Source organism: Cupressus sempervirens, chromosome 7 (genome assembly GCF_028749045.1).
Source record: "Cupressus sempervirens isolate cs-2001-9-10 chromosome 7, ASM2874904v1, whole genome shotgun sequence".
Classification (NCBI taxonomy): Eukaryota; Viridiplantae; Streptophyta; class Pinopsida; order Cupressales; family Cupressaceae; genus Cupressus; species Cupressus sempervirens.
The window spans coordinates 287,275,144-287,298,017 of NC_143124.1; the positions used below are offsets into that span (position 1 = coordinate 287,275,144).

General features: G+C 37.0%; 2 long non-coding RNA genes across 3 annotated transcripts in view; one reads left to right on the plus strand and one right to left on the minus strand.

The window, feature by feature from the left end:
* The window catches only part of LOC149546554 (uncharacterized), a 202,107-nt gene that overhangs the window by 48,119 nt on the left and 131,114 nt on the right, over positions 1–22,874 (plus strand). The gene's annotated exons all lie outside the window — the stretch shown is intronic.
* Positions 533–2,934, minus strand: LOC149546555 (uncharacterized). Its single transcript, XR_016354355.1, has 2 exons — positions 2,175–2,934; positions 533–787 (listed from the first exon to the last, which is right to left on the minus strand). It is a non-coding gene; the product is annotated as an uncharacterized LOC149546555 (long non-coding RNA).

Below are 22,874 nucleotides of genomic sequence, written 5' to 3' on the forward strand. Positions count from 1 at the left end.
ATCATCATCGATAGCAATTTTTTAAGGTAGATGTTTGATTCAGATTTGATCTTTTGAAAGATCCCTAAGACCAAGTGGCTTTGATACCATGTTGGTATTTTTCGGATCTATTGCAAATGTACTAAGCATTGCCATTTGTTGGTATGTGTGTTCCAAATGCAACATCCTCTTAGATTTATATATATATATATATATAGAGAGAAAGAGAGAGAGAGAGAGAGAGAGAGAGAGAGAGAGAACACCATGAATAGACATGTCTATTCATTTATTAGATAATTAATAATAATAATAACAAATTTAATCTCTCTCACTCTCACACACACACACACACATAATATTAATATTTCTCATATAATTGTCACCTAAATTTTTACTCCTGGTTAAAATTCAGGTAAAGCCATAGTTATGCCAATCAAAGGCTCATTTTTTGTGTTTTGCCAAGTACAAAAGCTTTGATTTCATGTAAAACAAGAAAACTGAAACATTACATTTGATGAAGAAAAAACATCACATAATACTAAATTTTACATGCTTTTTTGAAAATGTAATACTTTATTGATCAATATGTCCAAAATGTTTCACACAAGCTGTGAAACTAGCTAAAGAACAAATTAGAGTTTGAATTTCAAAAAAAGAAATGAGTACATGTGTGAAAAAGAGGAAATAAAGCATAAAGCGTCATAGGGGCCAATCATGCCTAAATGACTAGCGATGTTGCCGCTCGCTTTGACCATGCATGCTCTTGATGCCTTGCTACTCTTTTTTTCCCACGTTCCAGCACCAAATCCTGCAATCATATGAAAAGATAGAGTTAAATCCAATTGATCTATAAGCAATGCCTAGCCTATCTCATCATTATACCCCACATGCATCCATATTGCCAAACCGAGTTAGATCCAACAAATCTAAGAAATACCTAGCCTATCTCATGATTATACCCCACACATGCATCTATATTGCCAAACCCAAACCTTGATCTACTCTCGAACTAGTTTGTCTCATATGCAGTAACAAATATTTCAGCTGGTTAAAAATGATCAGAAATGCATTTTGAAAAGATCAAGTATGTCAACATCATATCAGCAAGTAAACATCTGTATGATGTATATTTATAATGAAGTATTCAATGATGCTGGATAAACAGTATACATAGACAACATTGTATGAAATCAATGGAGATAACTAGATCAACATGTAGTCAATGACATCAGTTACAATCATGCTTAATCAATGCAAAGAGAAGAGCACCATGACAGCTCTCAACAAACTTATAGAAAGGAAATCAGTTTGCTTTTCTAAAAGGTATTTGTGCCAATAAAGTGGGTGTCATCAGCAAAGCACAGTAAGGATAATGCCCAGATTTTCATACCTCTATGACTGTAAAATCAGAAAAATCTCAAGGAGACACTTTTAATATGTTTTCATAAATGTACGTAGCCATGAAAAGTTTTATCTTTTCATTTTCAGAACTGTAAAGAACAGGTTCGTGCATCCACAAGCTCAAACTTGAGCAAGAGATTTTGGAAAAAGTACAAAAATCTTCATGGCATTGAATGTAGCTTTCAGATTTTGAAGATGATTTATTTTCTCATGGAAATGTTTCCTCCTGTTTACAGGCATAGATACAAAAATGAAGAAAAACATACAGATTTACTCATTTTGAAGTGCAAGGGCAGTGCCATAAGTTCTGAGACTAACAGAAAGATATCCATGACACAAGATCTTTAAAGAAGACAGAGTCATGAAAATACAGGAAAATAAATAGGTGGTATTCAAACTCAGAAAAATGCAAGGTATATGCTCTCTTTTCATTGAACAATAAAGGTATGAATACTTTAGACAGTAAATATTGCAAGAGACAATTACAATCAAATACAAGGATTCTCACAAATGACTTCAAAATGTCATCAAAACCCTTGTATTTTCTTTCATGGCAGCTAACAAAAGGTAAAAAGGCCAAATCTGAAGAAAAATATATGCATCTGCTATTACAGTCATGCCCAAAAATGCCCAGATTCGATCTACAAATTGTTTAAAAAGGCTTCAGCACCCAGCACAAAATAGGAGCATAAAATCACAAAGATGGCATTAATAATAAACCACAGATATAGAAGTGCAAATTGAACCAAGCAAAATACTACTGTTTAAACAATAAAAAAGCGCTCAGATTTTACGATTTCGGGCTCTATTATCTTCATTCTTTCCTTCCAAAATGGCAGCCAGTATGCATCACGAGCTTCAGCAGCAGTCGCTTACACCCAGAAAAGAGCAGAAAATGCAACAAAACTCCAGCAAAAGGCTTCATGTTTTTAGCTTCAACAACCCTCCGTTTCTTCCTCCAAAATGGTGGCCCAGCAAGGAAAATAGCAGGAGTGTCAAGATATCAACGGAGCATATGCCTAGAAGTTCAATTTCGAGCTCCATATATGCCCAGAAGATGCAATTGTTACAGTAGAAAATGCTCAGACTTTTCTGTAAGTTCGAGCCAGCAAAGAGAGATCTCAGGAAAGCCTCCAAAACAAGCTTCGTAAAGCTCATCAAGTGACTGTAATGGCATCTTAGAACAAAGTTGCAGCAAAAAGAATGATTGGAAATGCACGAATCTTCACAAAATCTCAAAAATCTGTGATTTGAGCCCAAAGACATGCACTACTACATTCTTTTCCCCCTCAAACCCTCTTTTATCCTTTCCATGGCGGTTGAAGCTCATGCAAGAGCAAAAAATGAAATGAAAAAATGAGTATGTTTTAGGGTTAAAACCCCTAATATCTTCCTCTTATTTTCATGTGGGAGTAATCAAATAATTTGCTAAGTCCATATGGAGTGAGGAGGAAAAAAGACCTTTTGCCTTTAGAATTTCAAAGGAATCCATGTGTGATGCATAATGGACAGCATGTTTTGCCTTTATTAGTTTTTGCCATTCTCCTACATACCCATTTAATTATGGGTTTAAAAGTGCAAAGTGTCAAAAGTGGTATTTTCGCCCACTTTACAAATTTAAGCAATATTAATCAAAGTGATGAATGATAAATCACTTTATTAATATTTGGCTTTAAAACTTATATATATTCAAAGTATATAAAAACCGATATTTATTTCCAATATTTTATAATACTATTATCAAATTATTAATAATAATAAATATATGTATTGTTGATGTTATTAAATTGATTTAATAATCAATTAAATAATATCAATATATTCTGTATTTAGTATTAATAAATTTATTAAGAATAAATATAGGGATTATGCTAATGTTATTAATTGATTTGAAAATCATTTCAATAAAATCAATATATTTAATGGTTATTATTAATAAGTTATTATAATTTCTCAAATATCTTATTTTATATATTTATAATTGATAGATTTTTTTTGGCAAGTTGACAAAGAGATGGGATGAAAAGTTAGTTGAAGAGTTATTGCATATTATAGACTTTGTAAGTCTTTTTGAGGGATATGACTGTATTTAAGATGGGTCTTTATGATGATATTTGTGGGCCATGCCTTTTGGGCCATTTGTACACATTTTTGAAGTCTTTTTAAGGGCTCAAAAAGTATCTTATTGACTAAACTCGCCCAAGGTGTTAGTTTTGCATTTATGATGCAGTTGCATGTGAAAATGCATAAGTATGAACTTAAGACTCATTTGCAAGGGTTCCATTTTTTATGCAGAGGCAGTTTTGAATTGATCTGTTTGGGTCCTTCATGATAGTTTTGTAGATTACTTTGTAACTAGTTTGATGAGTGTTATTGTGCTACCTTTGGAGCTTGAATAAAGAACAATTTGGGAGCCCATTTTGTGTTCACTTTTCTGTGTAAGTCACTAATTTGATGTAATTTTGTGATTTGTTTTGAATCTTTCTCAGTTCTAGCATCTACAAGTGAATTTTGGAATACTCATATAGGTTATAAGTTGTGAAATTGTACTTGTTTTCAGGTTGCTAATTGTGAATATCATTATTCCTATTAGCAATTTGTCTAAAGTTTGTCTTTATAAATTGATATTATACATGTTTTCTGAAATCAGTATTGTGCACATATTGAACTGTAAAGTAAAGCTTCATTATGTCAAGTCAATAATTTTTTTATCTTAAGTGTTTTGGTATATTGTTGTTCTGCATTTTGTCACCACAAAATGTTGGTAACAACACAAAACCATTTCAAGCTAGTTTCACGTTTCTCTAAGCTTGAATTTAATATTCAATTGCTTAATGTTGATTGATTGATCCATTTCAATCTAAATATCAAATTGTTTTATTGAAGGCCTTCGTCAAGTCTTTTTCATTTTGTTTTCTATTGAACCTTTGCTTGATTTTTGAAGCCTTCACAGTCCGTTCTTTGCTTGCGTTTGTTTGTTTTTAGTCCTTTGGATTTGCTCATGTCATGTCTTTCATTTTTCCCTTCGATTCGGTCTAACCTAGAGGTCAATTGGAGTTGTCAGTCAAGAGATATGGTCATTTTAGTGCCTCAAAAGTGGACATTTTAGGTGCAATAGCATGAATTAATAAAACTGATGTTATATTTTCATTTTGATATTCACTTTTTTTTGATGAATAGTCCTTTTCAATTAATAAAATTTACTAAGATTACAATTCACAAAAAAGGGCCGGGGGATACAGGATCACCCCGCGAATGAGTTCAATCGGCCAAAGCCGGAGCAAACAACATGGCCGCAGCCAACAACTATAAACTATTCATCAAAAAAAAATATAACAACCTGATGCTGCCAAGGCAGTACCAGCAGAGGGAGGAGGATCATCTTTATCTGGAAATCCCCACACATCAGTGGGATTGTAAGGCGGACTAGGAACAGTCCAGCCGTCAGCAGTATCTGCAGGATCTGGGGTAGTTGCAGTCTCCGCATCCTTCTTGTCTGGCCACGGAGGAGAAATTGCCAAGGCCAGCCGGGGAAACTTGCCAGAGTGTGCCTGTCCAGGGGGAGGAGCCGGAGACCAGCCAGAAGCCCACCCAGGGGGGGGAGTCGGGGACCAGCCAGCACCACCACGTGGTGGGGAAGCGGAGCGGCGCCTCCAACCGCCATGACCACCGCTGGGAGAGCGATGGCGGGGACCCTGGGAGCGCGGCGTGTGAAAATGGTGGCCAGAGGACTGGCGTCTAGAACGGCGACCGCGAGATGAGGAAGCATCAGCTGAGGCCTCCGGAGGCACTCTGGAAATGGTACAAGGAGCATTGCCCCAGTGGTGTAACAATTCTTGTAAGTGGGCAACCTCCAGTGCAACTTTATTAGCTTGCACCTGTATCTGCATAATGACATTGTTACAAATGCATGCCTTAGTGTACATTGCAATGTTAACATCCAAAAAACTGTGAGTGAATAAAACTGCATTCCTATCTTTCCATAGAGAAAACAAAATTTTCATCCTGAAGGTATGCCAAATGTGGGAAAACTTACGAGGAAATCTGGGGGAGTCACCCAGAAGGATCATGTGCCATGAAAAAGGTTCGGGCCTGAAAGGCTTGAAAAAATCATGGATCCAGTGCCAATAATTCTGAGCACGTTTGCAAAACCAAAAAATATGCAAAAAGGACTCAGGTTGGCCACAGAAGGGGCATCTGGGATCAGGAACCCCAATGTGCTTGAGCCGAGGCCGCAGGGGAAGACCTTGGAAAGCAAGGCACCAAGCAAAGTGAGCAATCTTAGGTTCTGTAATGGCACTCCAAATGGTGTCGAACCGTTTTCTCCATTGAGAAAGCGAAGACTGCAAATGCCACCGTTGATTAAGCGTGTCTACCATTGGAAGGTGGGGCGAAAGCCATCTATATCCCATATTGGGCTTATAATTGGTAAATGGAGTGGCAGGAAACCACTTCCAATCATACCACCAAGGTCGAACAGACTGAATCCCCACTTTATGAAGTAAGTGCACAGGGATGGAAGACAACAGAAGCTCATAAGTCTGACGATCGGCGCGAACAAGGCGGTATTGAACTTGCATATCCTCCCAAGACCTGAAATTCATGGTGACTTGAAAAAATATCCTTAGTAGTGCAAATGCCTCGTTTATAGAAACCCAGAGCACTGGCACCTTGAGTCTTGGCAAGAGGAATACCCTAGAAGGCAAACAGGGGAGACCACCAAATGTTCTGCTGATTTAAGGACAGCCCATTGCGGAACTCATTACCAGCCCAACGAAGCCAAGGTTTAACAGCTTCCCAGGCTTTCCAGATGCTCTTTATAACGAAGGAGCCCTGTATGACCACTGGTTCTCGCATAGTGAGAAGGGTCTGAAAACCAATTCCCTTCCAGGCCGGTCTGTTAGCAGGGAAGCCTGAAGAGATGCAATGTTTGACAAGAATTTTCCAAGCTTCATCTCCAGAAATAGCTCTGATAATCCATTTAGCACAGAGGGCAAGGCCCTGCTTCCGAGTGGAAAGCAGGCCGAGACCCCCAGATTCCTTCGGGAGACAACAGAAATCCCAAGCAACTCTGTGAAAACCATGATGGTCAGAACCAGAGGCCCAAAGAAAATCTCTGAGCAAACGTTCTAATTTGAGGTATGAAGCTTTGGAGGGAGCCCAACAAGAAGAATAAAACACATGGGTGGCAGCCAAAATCTTAGAACAAATCTAAAATTTACCAGCAAGAGAAAGCAGCTTAGTGATCCAATAATCAAGCTTTTTGGTAATCTTTGTAAGCATAGCATTCCAAAGTTCCACAGGGGAAGCCTGGAAAGCATTCACTTTTTCAAAAATATAACATTTAATCACTTTTTGTTATGTTTTGAAGTTACTTTTCTTTTAAATTTATAACTTAAAGTGACTATAGTGCACTTTATGTTATAATTTTAAGTTGAGTTACTTTTTAATTTTTCACTTAAAGTGACTATAGAACTATATAGTTACATTTTAAATTTTTTATTTTAAAATCAAATACTTATATAAATGTCACTTTAACATAATGCTTATGTATTATATTGAATACTATGATGCATAAATGTTATTTTTGACCCATATTGATGACATTTTTATAAAATTAAGTGAAATACATAACTTAAATGCCTCAAAGTGGACTTTTAATGTGCAAATGCATATAAAAAATTATGAAAAGTGGAAACTTTTCATGTTATTGTATATAAAAACTCATTTTGAGGATACTTTTCATGCCATTACATCAAAAACTTGTAAAAGTGGACCTTTTTGATGCAATGACACGAATAGTTGAGTTTTTGTGCTTATGCATCAAAAAGGTGAGACATGTGACTCAAAAAGGTCCGATTTTGGAGTCTAACACATTTTAAAATATGCAATGCCCTTCAAAAAGTGAGATTATGCATAAAGACATATTTTAAAACATACAATGGACTCCACAAGGTCCGATTTTACATGCATACATATTTTAAAATATGCAATGGTCATGAAAATGTCCTATTTTGTGAAGAAAATGTGTTCTTGCTCCAAAACAATTTGATTTTGGCCATAACTAGAGATTTTCTCCATAGATTTGAATGAAATTTCTTGCATTCAAGGTGTTTTGGATTGGTGATCATTTTGCCTCCATAAAAAATCAGTTTATTGAGCCAAAAAACGTGTTCATATCTCCCTAGCTAGGGCACGATTTTGCAAAGAACTCCATAAATCTTCAAATTTGGAACATGTTTTTGCCTGGAATCTAATCGTTTTGGCCTTATTTGCTGATTACATTGCATTGTGATCATCATTTTGGTGTTAAAACACCAAATCAATTTGTTTGGAGAAACACGTTTTTGCAAAAAAGGTCCCAAGAGCTTGAAATCTTTAAAATGTTGGAAAAGGGAGAGGAGCTAGGGCACTTTTTGGTATTTTGCATAATAATCTCCTTGTTTGCTGCCCTTCATCATTCGAATTTGCAAGATTGGAAAAGTTCTCACCATTTTTGAAGAAGATTTCAAACATAGAGTGTCTTTACCTTCATTTTTGGCACTTATTCTTCATGTAAGTTGACCTCTTCTTTCTTGCATTTTATTTCATGCTTATCTTTGCTGATTTTATGCATGAAATCGTTGAATGGTTTCCATTTGTAAAATCCTTCGCCTTAGAATGTGCATTTTTCCTTTAAATATGAAATTTTCCGTCATTTTGATGTTTTTGTTTCTTCCCCAAGTTACAAATTCAAATTTAAACTATGGAGTGCATTGCATCTTGGCATGTTTTGAATTGTTTTCAAAGGTATGTTTTTTCTTTTGTTTTAGTTTTGTATGTTTGTTTTTCGGTTTTTCTCCATTTGGAGAAGTTGCAAGTTTTTTCCCAAAAACTTGTTTTTCCTTCATTACATGCAAAAGCATTATCATTTTTCACATTCCATTTCCATGTCATTACATCTCACATATCATCCGATAAATGCGATTACATGTTTTTCACCTCATTCGCCATCCGCACACGCATGTAATCCCATTTTCCGTTTCCATTTTCATCCATCTTATTTTTTGCTTCCATTTGCACAACACGATTACACGAAATGCCTTATGTGTAATTGCATCCAAAAGGTCCGATTTTGATCAAAAGTCATATTTTGAAAAGTACAAAAGATGTCATTTTCGCTTTCCGTGTACTTTGACTTATTCCTTCCTCCTAAAGTGACTATATAACTCATTATCCCACCTCCATGTTTCATTTCCATCTTCACATATGCATTCACACTTACATGAAAAGGTACATGTTTCCACCTCATAACATATTTTACATGTTACCCTTCATTCGCATATACATGTAAAATGTAACTTTCATTCGTACTTAATCTTATTTCACTTTTCACCTTCCGTTACATGTTGCATTTACATATACACATGTTTCATAAAATAAAACTTTGGAAACATTAAGTCACTTTCGAAATCAAAAACTTTCACTTTGCATGCATCTTTATGTGTTTCACTTTCGAATTTTCATTCCATTCCATTTTCATATTCACAGTTTCATATCATCTCATTCCACATTCTGGTCATTCTATTTCACTATTCATTCCATTGCATATGCATATGCTTTCTCTTTGAAAGTCACTCCTTTTTCGAATCTTCATTACTGCTCCGGAATTCACTTGCATGGAGATTCCTTCTGATGATGTATTTATGTTTTGAGATTTTTGTGTTTCAACACAAGCACAAGATATGTCCTCGCCATCCAAATCCAAGGGCAAGATGAAATATCAATATGATAAAGAATTGACTCATGCAGTTCCTTCTTCAGTCACATCTATTCTGGATAACGTGCTAGACACCAAGATTGGTCATATAGATGTGGCTGATTTTCTACAAAGGATTGAAGCTCCAACTACTCATGAGATGAAACATATTAAAAGAAGCAACATCCATTTGGTTTCGACGTTTCCCATGGCGGCTATAGAACTTGATTTTGTTTATGGATTCGCTCAACGGTTCACTCCTAAGACAAAGAATATCAAAGATTCTGATGTTAAGGTTATCATTAGCCTTGATTCTGAAGTGACTGATCAAATCTTCAAAGTTCCTCGTAAATCAGAATGTGCTGATTTGACCATAGAATCGTCATTGGCTTGTTGGAATGAGCAAAAAAACAATTATCAGAAGTATGTCAACCTTTACTGGTTAGACAACAAAAGGAGCAATTTTTCCAGGTGGCTAAAGACTCTTCATCGGTCAATTTTTAAACAGGAATACAAGGATCTCATCATCCTTCTCAGTAGGATCTGTGGTCTTAAGGATTCTTCCGATTTTGAGCCTTGGATGTACAAATTTATGTTTCAAATTATAGAGAAGAAAGAACACATCTTTTGGGGAGAGCTTATCGGTACTGCGCTCTATCAATAGATATGCAATGTAGGAACATCAATACCTTTTTACATGAACTCTTATCTAGTTTACATTGTTGTTACCATGAGATCTTTTTCGGGTCTTTCCACCAAAGGTGATCGTCTTCAAGTACCTGTTTGGGAATACTATGACCAAATCACTTTGGCTAACAGTAAATTCCATTACAGAAGAGTCTAAGATGCCTTCTTTGGACATTACAAGTGTCTGCTTGATAAACAGTTGTGTATCAAAGAGTATCTGATGTAGCATGGGAAAAGGTAAACTAGTACGGCTGCATTTTTCTTCAATTTCTCACTTTCAGATACTTGAGTTGGATATTTAGAAGGAGAGTTGTATACTCTACCTAGGTATGCCACAGATTGAATCATTCTAATGGAGTTAGCCAAACAACTCATGGACGTGCAGAGTGATCAGCATGTGTCACATAGGCCCGGATTTGGCATCACCTCAGCTAGGCCTTTATCTATTGGCAATTATTCAATTGTTTCTGTGCCTAATGTGAAGAATATGGAAGTAGAGTTGCAATTGATTACATTGAAGAGATTCAAGGCTAGATTTGATTTTGATTATCGAGAGATGAACTCTCAAATAAAGAGGGCCTACACTCATGTTCATCGCATTGAAGATATTTGGATTGACATGAGAACAAAACTTGACATTATAAAGATGGATTATTGCAGGTTAACCTTGCAACAAATAATCGATCTTAATATGTTGGAAATCCCTCTAGATTTCTAAGTTGAAGATGATGGCAACATTCTTGATCTGGAATTTCATCAAGGCGGTTTTGATAAAATGTGCCCTTTTCCTATTGAATGGAAACAAAAGCAAGGTACATCTATTATGGACAGGTTTCAATCCATCTTAGCAAACACTAATAAGTGGTTGAAAAGTAAGGGCCTTAAAAGAGTAAATCCTAAGATGGGTCTGGATTGTGAAAGTTTTGGTCCTCCTGGTAGGATGTCACAACTGAAAATTAGAGGGAAAGATGGTGCCTCATCTTCAAATGCCAAGAGTACTCTCAAATTCAAATTAAAGAGTGGTAAAGGAACTAAATCATCTCAAGTTCCTGAACCAATTCAAGAATCAGTGGCAGAATCAGAAGAAGAATTAGAAACAGAATCCGAGAAAGAAGATTTAGATGAAGAAGGAGAAATTAGGATCACATCTCCCCCAAAGCTTGCACGAGCCTGCATGTCTTCTCCACATGAAGAGCCCTTTTTGCATGAGGTTGATGATGATGTAGATTCATTCTCTATTGTTTTCACTCACACCATTCTAGTCTCAGAGGTTAACAACATGACTCTTCCGATTTCATTTGCTGCTCCTCGTGTTCCTAAACATGATCAATATGAACATTTAGCAAATGTGTTTGAAGATTTTCCGACTCTTACCAGTGGTCAAGTTTCCCAACTTGATACATTTTTGACAGGATTTGAACTTTTCATGACAAAATCTTCACAACCTATTCCTATGCCTACAACAATGCAAACTGAATCCTGTTTAGTCACTACAGATATACAATCAGGATCAATGCCAATGGTCTCCACTGTGCCTACTTCTACGGATGAAAGTTTCAGCTTACCTGCACGGTTGAGTAGAACAACTATAAAGAGAAGGAAAGTAATTGTTCCTCTTGATAATCTCCCTGTGAAAAATACTAAATCCAAATGTCTGAAAGATAAGATTGTTTTCAAAATTTTGGTTGATTCTAACAAAACCAAATATGTTGAGATTGTTGAGCCTTTAGTAGATAAACTTGTTGAAGAACTTACTAGTTTTGATCATAAGTTTAGTATAGTAAAGTTGAAGTTGGAAAGCAATCTCGTTTGAGTTGTTTACAAGATGCTCAAGATGCATTGACAAATGTATCAAAAAGCAGTCATGAGCTTTGGGAGAAGAAGAATCAATTCAAACAGGAAATAGCTCGTTTGAATGAGGTCATCTATAAGCAGTCTTCTCAAAATGTTATTGTTACATCACAAACATCTAAAGAAAGAAGGATGATTGAAGCTGCTAAGTCTTAGATACAAGAAACCATTGCCGAAGGAGTTTGAGCTATCACAGAAACACTTGTAGTTTTAAGGCGTGTCAAAGAGATGAATAGAATGGAACTAAGCTTAGTTTCTTATTTGACCCAAGAGGCAGATAACTTGAAGGAAATCCTTGAGGATTGGGATGAAATGATTAAGTTTGATCTGGATTCTATTGTCTCATGTGACGTTCTTCCGTCATGTGAAATGTTCTTCAGATTTCAAGGACTCATTAGTTACAAGGAAGAGACCTTAAGAAAGTTGATCACAAAATTGCAAGTGGCCCTTGAAGATTGTCAAGCAGTTGAAACAAGCCTTGTGATTTGGAGCAATTGGGATGCCGTATTACCGATAATCTTGGTAATCTTTTGGCAGCAGAGAGAGTGAATTCAAAATATACAATCAGGTTCAATGCTGATGTAGATTCCGAAGATTTTGGTTCGCATACAATGAACAAGTTCGTTTTGTACAAATCTTTGACAAAACACTTGTTAGATAATATAACAACAAATTCCAAAGTTGTGCAATCAGCATATGAAAATGCAATGAGAATCAAAGCCATATCAAAGGCCATGGAGATTGCTGATCTTCCCACAGTGCGTGACGTCATTGTGAAATTCAAGGCATTAAGAAGCAATCTCTAAGATTGTTATATAATTTCTATTTCATAGTTGTTTAGAGTGCATTACATGAAAAAGTGTAATTGCATGTAATGTGAATTGCATGTATACAAAAGATGTAATGCGAGATGCATGTAACCCTTTAGTTTCTATAGTTAGATTTGGTCAAAGTTGGTTGAGTTGCTCCCACTTTTTCCTCTTCCTTTTTCTCAACTTCTTTTCCTATATAAAGGAGTGCCCCTTCATTGTAAAATCATCATTATCTTTATGCAAGAGAGCTTTGGAGAAATTGTGCCAGCAGAACTTTGTTTGTGCGAGCATTATTTTGAGAGAGTGAATACAAAGGAGCATCTGAAACTTAACTTTGATTAAGTGAAATTGTTACTTGTGTGAATTGTAAGCTTTGTCTATAATTCATTCAAGTTATCTTTGATTCGTACTATCTTTTGTGTTTGATATTGTATCTTGTGAATTGATAGAAAAGAGTTAAGAAACAATTGAAGCCTGAGCTTTGACCAGGAACAATTGTGAAAATCCATAGCTAGAAGCTTTGTTTGTAGCTTGTATTTTCATCTTAATTCGCAAAATAGTTAGATTGTTCTTACTTTTAGGAGTCTTTGTGCCCTAATTGTAAAGCTTTTACCATATAGAAGTAAAAAGGGACTTAGAGCCAAACTGGTACATTTTGGCTAACCTTTGAGTTAGTTAAAGTTTATCGGTATCACTGTTTCCATCTCTTGATAGAAGTGTATTTAGGGATTCACCTTGCCCATTATTCGCCTTTTCGAATAAGTGGGTCCTTTCTTGAAAGTTAAGAAGAAAGGATAATAGTAACACCCTGTTTATGAATCTCTCAATTTTTTGCTTACCTTGAGTTGATCCAAGGAACGGTGAGAAGGGGAGCCTTCCCTTAAAGGTAGAAGAGACTTTGTCTCTCACGCTGTGGTTGGTCATCCTATTTTACGACTAAATTTTTACCCAAAACTGTCGGTTGCAAAATATCCACCCAACATATAATATCACCTTAAATTTCAGTTGAGTTTATCAATTCAATATTTACATTTCAAGCAAGAAGTCTCTCTTACCTTTTTCCAACCAAATATTTTACATTCGTGCATCGGTCTTAGGTGAAGTATCATATAGGAACTGACCTAGAATCCGGAGGTCTATTCCATTTTTGGGTAACCCACAGACCCAGGAGTACTTCCATGTTTCTCAAAGTGATTGAGTTTTAAAACTTAGTTAAGGTGCAACTTTTAGACATAACAATTTTGGCATGTCCATTGAGACAATTCTTTTGACTAAGTTCTTTCAGTTCTGATCTTTACAACAATTTTATTTGATATTTTTGTTGATTTTGATATGCTGTCCGTAAAAATAGACTTGTTTAGAGGTTATTTTGTTGCATATTTGGTGACTCAGACTCATGATTATGAAGAGTAGTGTTGTATGAGACGAATTGAGACTAGAAGCTCAAAGTCTTGAATATTTAGAACTTTCTTCACCAAAAAGAAGAGGAAGAACACTTCAGGGAATTCCTTTAGAGAAAACTTAGTCTACACCACTTGGCACAAGAGATAGTCCCTTGTTGTCTTACGAAAGTGTTGGATAAAATTGATTAATTGTGTATTGTCTTTGATGTTACACAAATGTCATATCATTATCGGTTAGTATATGCCGAGCTCATTTGGGCATTGAAGACAGTTTTCTGTGGCTACCAAGCAATCTAGAGTTTACCTAGTTCTGAAGGCAGTGTTTACCAAATTCACTCGGGCACCAAAGGAAAGTATGCAGATGATGTGTGTTAGTCGAACTCACTCGATTAATGAAGGAAATGTTGGATGGAATCAATGCTAACTGAGCTCACTCGGTTATCAAAGGAATTTGCCAGTATGTAGTGTTGACCGAGCTTCATTTGGTTAACACAGGAAAATCGCTTCTGAGTTAGTGTCTACCAAGCAAGGTCGGCTATCAAATGATTTTCTTATTTTGGCATATTGAGTTTAATTGATTTATCTATTGATTCTAGCCGACTGAGGTAATGAATATTAATTGCTCCAAGTTGTATTCTAGCCGACTTGACAATGTAAATGATATAAGTAGAAGGTCAAGCTATGGGATAGAGTTGTCGTCGGTAAATATTGTGTGGCTGACAGGCTGTTGCCGTCAGTAACTGTTATGTAGCCAACATGTTGTATGTAGCTGACATGTAGCCGATGGACCCCTTTGGGAAGGTTCTTCAGAAAGTATATATACACCATCCGAGATGGATTGTAATCATCAGCAAGCATAATGTAATGTGTTTGGCATATGCGAATAATAGGAGTTCTGTTGTTCTTGTCTATTGTCTGTATGCATTAATCTATTTATCCCATACGGTAAACATTTGGCGCCATTGCCCGATGGATTTGGAACGAAGGCAGAGGAATGAAGAGTAATGCTGAATCAGCTGAACAAAAATAAGAATAATTTGAAGGGGAAAGACGAAATATGCACCACACAAGAAAATTTAATTTTGGCACAACAAGCTGAACGCAGACAGAGGTTTCAGTAGATTGCTTAAAGACACTGAAGCACTGAGGAATTGTTGGAGGAGACTTGACAGTGGGTGGAATTGGTGGAAGAAGCAAGGGAGGAATTTTTGAACTTGTATTCACTGAGGAAGAGAAACCAGACGGAAGGGAATTAACTCGCATGGCTCAGAGTGCCGAAGGAGCACGAGCGTGGAGTGAACTTTTTTTTCGTGATATAGTTCCAGAATGGACAATTTTGTTTAACGAAGACCCTTCTTCACCAAAAAACACAGCTGTTGGAAACAACATCAGTGTCAAAGTCCAGAGTGTTGGTGTCTGAATACAAGGCGTTGGTGTCGGAGTGCAGAGCGTTGGTGTCGGAATACAAAGCATTGGTGCCAAAGTGCAGAACGTCGGTGTCGCAGTGCCTAACAACACCCATACACAAAATCACGTAATAATGGCAGGACCAAAGGAGAAATTGCCAAAGTTTGATAGTGATGGAATGACCAATCCAATTAGACACTGCAAGACATGCGAAACAATTTGGAAGGTGAATGGTATGACAAATACAAATGAATGGGTCTGACAATTTTCGGCAACCCTAAGGGGGGTAGCTATTGATTGGTTTGCCGATACGGATCCCCAAAAATTAACCAATTGGGACAACATTAGAAAGGAGTTTATCACCGAATTTCAACTGTTGTGTGATGACAATGAGATCGTAGCAGAGATATACAATACAAAATAAGGGAAAAATGAAACAGTCCGAGTATATGCTAGGAAATTAAAAGACTTGATAAATAAAATGGAAAGTAAGCCAACTGATGGGTTGCAAAAAAGATGGTTCATTGAAGGGTTGCGCCCGAAGTTATAGAAGAAAATGAAGATTGTGCCGCCATTGTCATACACTGAAGCATGTAATTGGGTGACGAACTTAGAAAGTGAGTAGAAAACAAAAAAGAAGAGTAGCTCAGCCTATTCAGATGACAACGCCTCTTCAAAAGAAGAAAGTAGCGATGACGAAAAGGGCAACAAGAAGGTCTGAGCTCTCCAAAAGGATATGATTCGAATGATGAAGGAATCCAAGAACATGCAAAAAGAGAAGAAGGGAAACAAGTTATGGTGCATAGACTGCAAGACAAAAGGCCATACGAAGGGATTGTGTTCAAAGAACCAGTTCTACGAGATCTGCCAGATCATGGGACATTCCACAAAAGAATGTCCCTTCAATATGAAAACAAGAGGACCTCAATAAGTGCTCCTTACCCAGGAGACTTCCATGTCAGGAGGGAGCGAGAACACCAGTAATGAGGGTGCTACGCGGGTACAGAAATAATAGACGAGGGCAAAACAACAACAACAATGCCAACAATAATAATGGGAGCGCATCTGAATGCAGTACGATGTGAACAACTGCCTGATGGTTCAATGCCGAGCTTGCAATTTGTGGGGCCACTTTGCCCAAAACTGTACAATGGCAAACACACCCAAGTTGTTATGTAGATGGTGCGGTCCTGGAGATCATGAAGATGCCAAGTGCCTGAAGTCAGGAGTGAATTTGATCACCATCGGGAAGGACAAAGAGGAGGTTCTGGTAATCACACGGAAGCAAGTAAAACTGTACCTTGACCCGACGGAAGAAAAGAAGAGACTAGAGGAAGCACGGACAAAAATTGAGAAAGCAGCACAAGCGGAGAAAGCACACTTGAAGGACACCATCGGTACCTCAGCAAGGAACTGCGTGTGACAAAACATCATACGACAGATATTACAAACTGAAGTACCAGTCAAAATAAACAATCTGCTGCTCACAATGCCTCAACTCCGATCGACACTCACAAACATCACCCCGTTTGCTAAATTGTCAGTAGGACAAGGGAGAAAAAAAGTGGCGCAAGTGCAGAGGATCCAGTGTTGCTAGCCCTCTCATCTGGATGTCATCCGACAGTCGTCAAGATGAGAATTCTAAGAACTGTTCTGAAAGACACGATTGTGGACAGAGGGTTTGGTGTGAATGTGTTACTGGAGGATACCTAGAAGAGGCTAGGATAGCCGATGTTGTGGCCACCTACGTTCCAATTATTAACAGTGGACTAGTATGGGATCAAACCATTGGGAGTCCTCATGGCACAACCGGTGATGATTGTAACACAACCATTCCTGCTCGACTTCATCGTGATCCTGCTGAAAAGGAAAGGATATGATTCCATTTTGTGTTGAGGATGGCTCATACAAGCCAAAGCTAAACATGACCGGAAGAAGAATACACTATCACTGGAAAGCAAAGTGCGAAAATTCATCATTGATTTACACATGCAAATGGTGGGGGAAGAAGCTCTGTCATCAGATTCCAAAGAAGAGGATGAAGTGAAGCAGCAAATGGAACTAGATCAAGAAGGAGTCCTACAGTTGGGAGGAGGATCGATGGATGATGATTTGGATTCGGTGAACAACCTTTTTCATTGGTAGATGGACGATTACAAGCTCTTTTTGAGTTGTAATATGTTAAGGGTCAACGAAGGTGAGAAAAAAGAGAGAAATGAATGTTTGAAGGAATACAGAGAAGCGAAAGAAGGAAAGATGGTTAAAACTGATGTTGAAGGGAAGAACATACAGTATGAACGCAGAAAAAGGAAAGATTCCACCATACGACCGCGCAGAAAGAAAATGTTATGTTGAACCACAGATATAGTAGAAATGTAACGGCAACAAGGAAAACACGTCATACGGTCTCTACAGGAAACAAAAAGGAAGGGTTTAATAAAAACTTTAGCGGTATGGAGTGAAAGTTCTAAAATCAAGAATATAGTTATTGACGGCAGGGAGTGACAGCTGACGAAATTCATAGTACTGAGTGTCGGGAACAAACCAGGTGATATGGAAAACCTGAGGGAGAGATCGTGTAACTTAAACAAACTTGATGAGTGATGATTGTCGGCGCAATGGGCCATAGAGGTGATACAGAATAGGTGCAAAGCGTAGCATGATGAACACCTGAAATTGAACAAGTTCCAACTAGGACAGCTAGTGTTGAAGTATGATGGCTGGAACAAAATCAAACCAGGCAAGTTTAAAGTCAAATGGGTTGGACTATATCAGATCTAAGAAGTAGGTGATAATGGAGTAATCAAGTTATGGGCGCTGGACGGATGGAAATTTTTGAAAATGGTGAACGGTTCCAAGTTGAAAACATATCATGCTTGAACTGTTTTGTCATTGCTGAATATCGAGAAGTAGCAAAAATGTAAAATAAAAATAAAAATTGAGAATTTGGGAAAAAAGGAAAAAAGAAAATTTGAAAAAAAAACAAAAAGTTTTTAGATAGTCATCGTATGGTCACCGTACCACCGTACAGTGTTTTATGTGCCCATCGTGCGGTATTCTAAGTGCATGGTACAATGATTTAAAAGGCCTTGGCGTACGGTACTATTGGGTGCGATAGTCACCGTATGGTCATTATACGTAGGAGACACATCATCGTACATTTCCTAACTCATGCTGGGCACCGTACGGTTTCAGGCAATCACCATACAAAGGTGTTCAATTAAGAATGAAGACATAACCGTACGACAAGCGTAGAGTGTAGATTGATCACTGTACAACAAAAGAGCAACAGAGAAACCACCATACAACACACCAAGTGCTTGGTGTCTCTTGCAACTTCCGTATGGCAAATTCCATCCTAGCTCTGTACGTTTTTGTAGTGTTTTTCGTAGAGTTCGTACGGCTTGTGGAGAACAAAACATACCCAACACAGTAGGCATAGAAGAGGCCGTATGACATATGAAGAGGAGTTAGCAGCATCTGTACCCTCCAAAATAGATGAAGCGTACAGTCTAAGGGGAGAAGCAGACCGTACAGTACAGGAGAGGAGTTCTAGAGAAATTTTGCATCTCTGTCAAAAGAAATCTAGGCAGATCTGGGATATCCTTAAGTCTCGACTTTTGACTTTGTTGCATTGGTCACTAAGGGTTGGATTTACAGAGTTCCAAAAAATAAAGTAATCGACGATAAATAAAAAATGTTCAGAATCAATAACGCATGATGCCCAAGGGAAGGAAAAGACATAAACAGGTAGTAAAACATTAGTGGTTGCCAGAAAGAGTGTGGGATCAGAAGAAAATTAAAAAAATAGTATGTTCCATGCAGTTTTGTGTGAGTTTCAGAGTGTTAATTTGGTCTTGGCGATGGGGGCGTTGCCTCTCGACCTCGCTGGGGGCATTGCCTTGTAGACCCCCAGTCGCTTCGGTTATCAGTCGTGGGAAGTATGACCATTTGATGAGACTTAGAGCTGCTGCAGGCATGCAGTGTTTGTGTACCAGAGGTGGAGAAAATAATAGAGCAAGTCTTTCGAGAGGGGTGATATGCTTTGAGGTACTTGGAGTAAGTGTTGAATGTGAAGCTGTCTTGGTGGATGCATAGAGAGCTCAGGAGGAGCTGCTTATCTAGTTGAATGTAGTACAACGACACTTGGCTCAGTGTACCCAGAGTTGGAAGCAGACAAAGCGGCACGGGTGTTTATCAAGGTTAACTTGACTAAGGAGACAGTGTGTTTTGGAGATCAGTTTGGTGCAGGCACGGAACGAATGTGAAAGTGATGTGACAGAAACAGATTTATCTTGTTGTAGTTAGTTAGTTAATGTATTCTGTTTGTTAATTTGTCTCGGATATTTTGTAATTGTCGTTCGGAGACGACTTTTTCTTTTGGGGGGGATGATGTCGTCGGTAAATATTTTGTAGCCGATAGGTTGTTGCTGTCGATAATTGTTATGTGGCCAACATGTTGTATGTATGTATGATAGCAATATCACAATGTTGTATATAGTCGACATATAACTGACGAACCCCTTTAGGAAGGTTTTTCAAAAAGTATATATACACCATCCGAGATGGATTGTAATCATCATCCAGCATAATGTAATGTCTTTGGCATATGCGAATAATACAAGGAGTTCTGCTGTTCTTGTCTATTGTTTGTATGCATTAATCTATTTACCCCATATAGTAAATGAGAGTGTGAGAAAATGAAATAATTGATGATTTGATAAATGCTTTGAGGAAGCAAATTTGGAGATAAGAATGTGTTTGGGGAGCTGAAAGGATACATTCAATCAAGAAGGATTAAGTACAAGCCAGCATAGAGATCTGTAATCAACAATTCAGTTGCATCAAATCAGGTCAACTCATTGTTTCTTTCTAACCATTGTAGCAGTGATCTAAATCTCTTAATAGAGTTGGTTTAACAATCATTTGTAAATCCTCTAACAAGGTGGTAGTTCTATTGAATTGTCGAAAGACCTTTGACAAGGCCACTCCTAACAGGGTGATTAAATCCTCTAACAGGGTCACACTTAACTATGTGTTTTGTAACCTTTAATAGGGTTGGCTCCTAATAGGGATCATTTTAGAAGAGTGAAAATCAGTAACTAATTGCTATTGGTGGTTTTTCCCAAATTGGGTTTCTATGTTAAATCTTGGTGTCAAATGTGTTCATGCTATTTCCTTTTTATTCTTGCAATTAAGTTAAAGTAATGATAATCAGAAATAACATCTTAAGATCTGCAAAGCTAATCTATTACCGAGTATATTCAGTATTTCCTGAGTTACAACATTAATTGTGTGTATCTCGAGCATCAACAATTCAGTTTTTCATTGTTTATTTTGTACTGACATCTAAGGGATCGGAGATTTATTTTTGTAGTAACTGATTCACCCCTCCCCTCTTAGTTACTCCTCTTATATTTCCAACAATTGGTATCAGAGCTTTTGGTGCTTACAGAAAAGGTTTCAAAGACCTAAGCTAAAGATCAAGATGTCTTATAAAAGAGAGATTCCTAAGCTGAATAGAGACAATTTTGCAGCATGGCAAGGACTTATGAGGTTACGTCAAGCCACTATCAGTGATTTAGGTTGTAAATATCTTGATACTGAATATAAGACTCCCACTGGAACACTATTAGTTGATGATATTGCTGAAAAGAAGAATCATAACATCATAATGATTGATATTGCATTTGCTCTCAGTTATGCTGAATTTGATGAAGTAAAAGACTGTAAAACTGCTCATGAAATGTGGACCAAACTAAAAGATATCTATGGAGGAGATGACAATGTGAGAAGAGCCAAAGCATAAAGTCTCAGAGGAGAATTTGATCAAATGAAAATGAGAGAAGATGAGAATATTGCAAAATATGTGGAAAGAATCAAGGCTAGTATAAGTGCAATCAAAGCATCTGGAGGAGACATTGAGGACACAACTGTTGTAAGCAAGGTACTTAGAACACTTTTTCCTATTTATGCAATTAGAGTGTCTGCTATTCAAGAAATGAGATGTGATCCAAATAACAAAATAACCTTGGATGCTCTAGTTGGAAGACTAACAGCTTTTGAATTAGACAACTATGATAACTATGTTCCTAATTCCAAAAATACTAAGTTTGCGTTTTAAGCCAAACTCTCATTCAAAGAAAAGAGCAAGAAATCAAAGGCTAATCAATCAAGAAGTGAAGAAGAAATTGAAGAAAGTTTTGACAATGATCTTGAAATTGTTGAAGCTCTACTTGCAAAGAAATACTTCAAAGGTAGAGGAAAGTACAAAGGTAAAATTCCTTTAATTTGCTTTTTTTGTAAAAAAGTTGGTCATATTGCTGCTAGGTGTCCAAACAGAGAAAGCTGTTTACTGTATGAGGTAAAATAGTTTAATGCATATAGACAATAGACAAGATCACGTAACACAAGAGTTCTCCTTTTATTATTCACAGATATGTCAAAGAGATTATATAGTGCTTTCAATGGTGATTACAACAATGATCCAAAGTCCATTCCGGATGGTGTACATATACCATTCTGAAAGGGTGACTGAATCGTCACATCCTTTTGGATGCTATTCTACCCGTTAGCTATTTTATAACTTTACTGACAATATGCTAATCTACCCATTAGCTATTTGTATGCAGACAATAGACAAGAACATGTAACACAATAGTACTCCTTTTATTATTTGCATTTTTGCCAAAGAGATTACATAGTGCTTCCAATGATGATTACAACAATGATCCAAAGTCCATTCCGGACGGTGTACATATACCATTTTGAAGGGGTGACTGAACCGTCTTGCGTCCTTTCGGATGGTAATCTACCCGTCGGCTATTTTATAACTTTATCGACAACAAAAGAAAGGATGAAAAGAAAAGCCACAAGCTCAAAGGCAAGAAGGAATTCAAAAAAATTACAAGAACTACAAGGACAAAGGTAAGAAATCTTGTTTTATAGCTAAAGATTCTGATAATAGTGAAGATGAAATGGTGTATATTATTGTAAAAGATGAATTTGATGATGAAGCAAATAAGATGACACTTATCTCTCATGTTAGCAAAAATGATGCATGGATTATTGATAGTGGATGTTCACACCATATAACTGGAGATAAAACAAAATTTGAACATTTTGAATATTATGATAGAGGTAGTGTAAGATTTGAAACAATGAACCTTGTTGCATAAAAGGAAAAGGTTGTATTTCATTAACCAATGAACTTATATGTGATAATGCCTATTGGGTTGAAGGACTAAAGCATAATCTACTGAGTGTGGCACAGTTGAACAACATTGGATTCAAGGTAGAATTCATGAATGAAAAGGCAAAACTGTTGGATGAAAAAGGAAATCTGGTTGAATCTAGAAAACAAACAAAAGGTAATCTATTTTATTTTGATCTCAGTGAGAGTTCATGTCTGATTGCTCATATAGAATAAAGCTGGCTGTGGCACAAAAGATTATGCCATGTAAACTTTGATAATCTGGTTAAGATAAGCAAACAGAAAAAAGTAAGAGGTATTCCTAGTTTAAAGAAACTTTCCTAGTTTAAAGAAACTTGATATGGGTCTATGCAAAAATTGCCAAATTGTTAAGATGGGAAAGA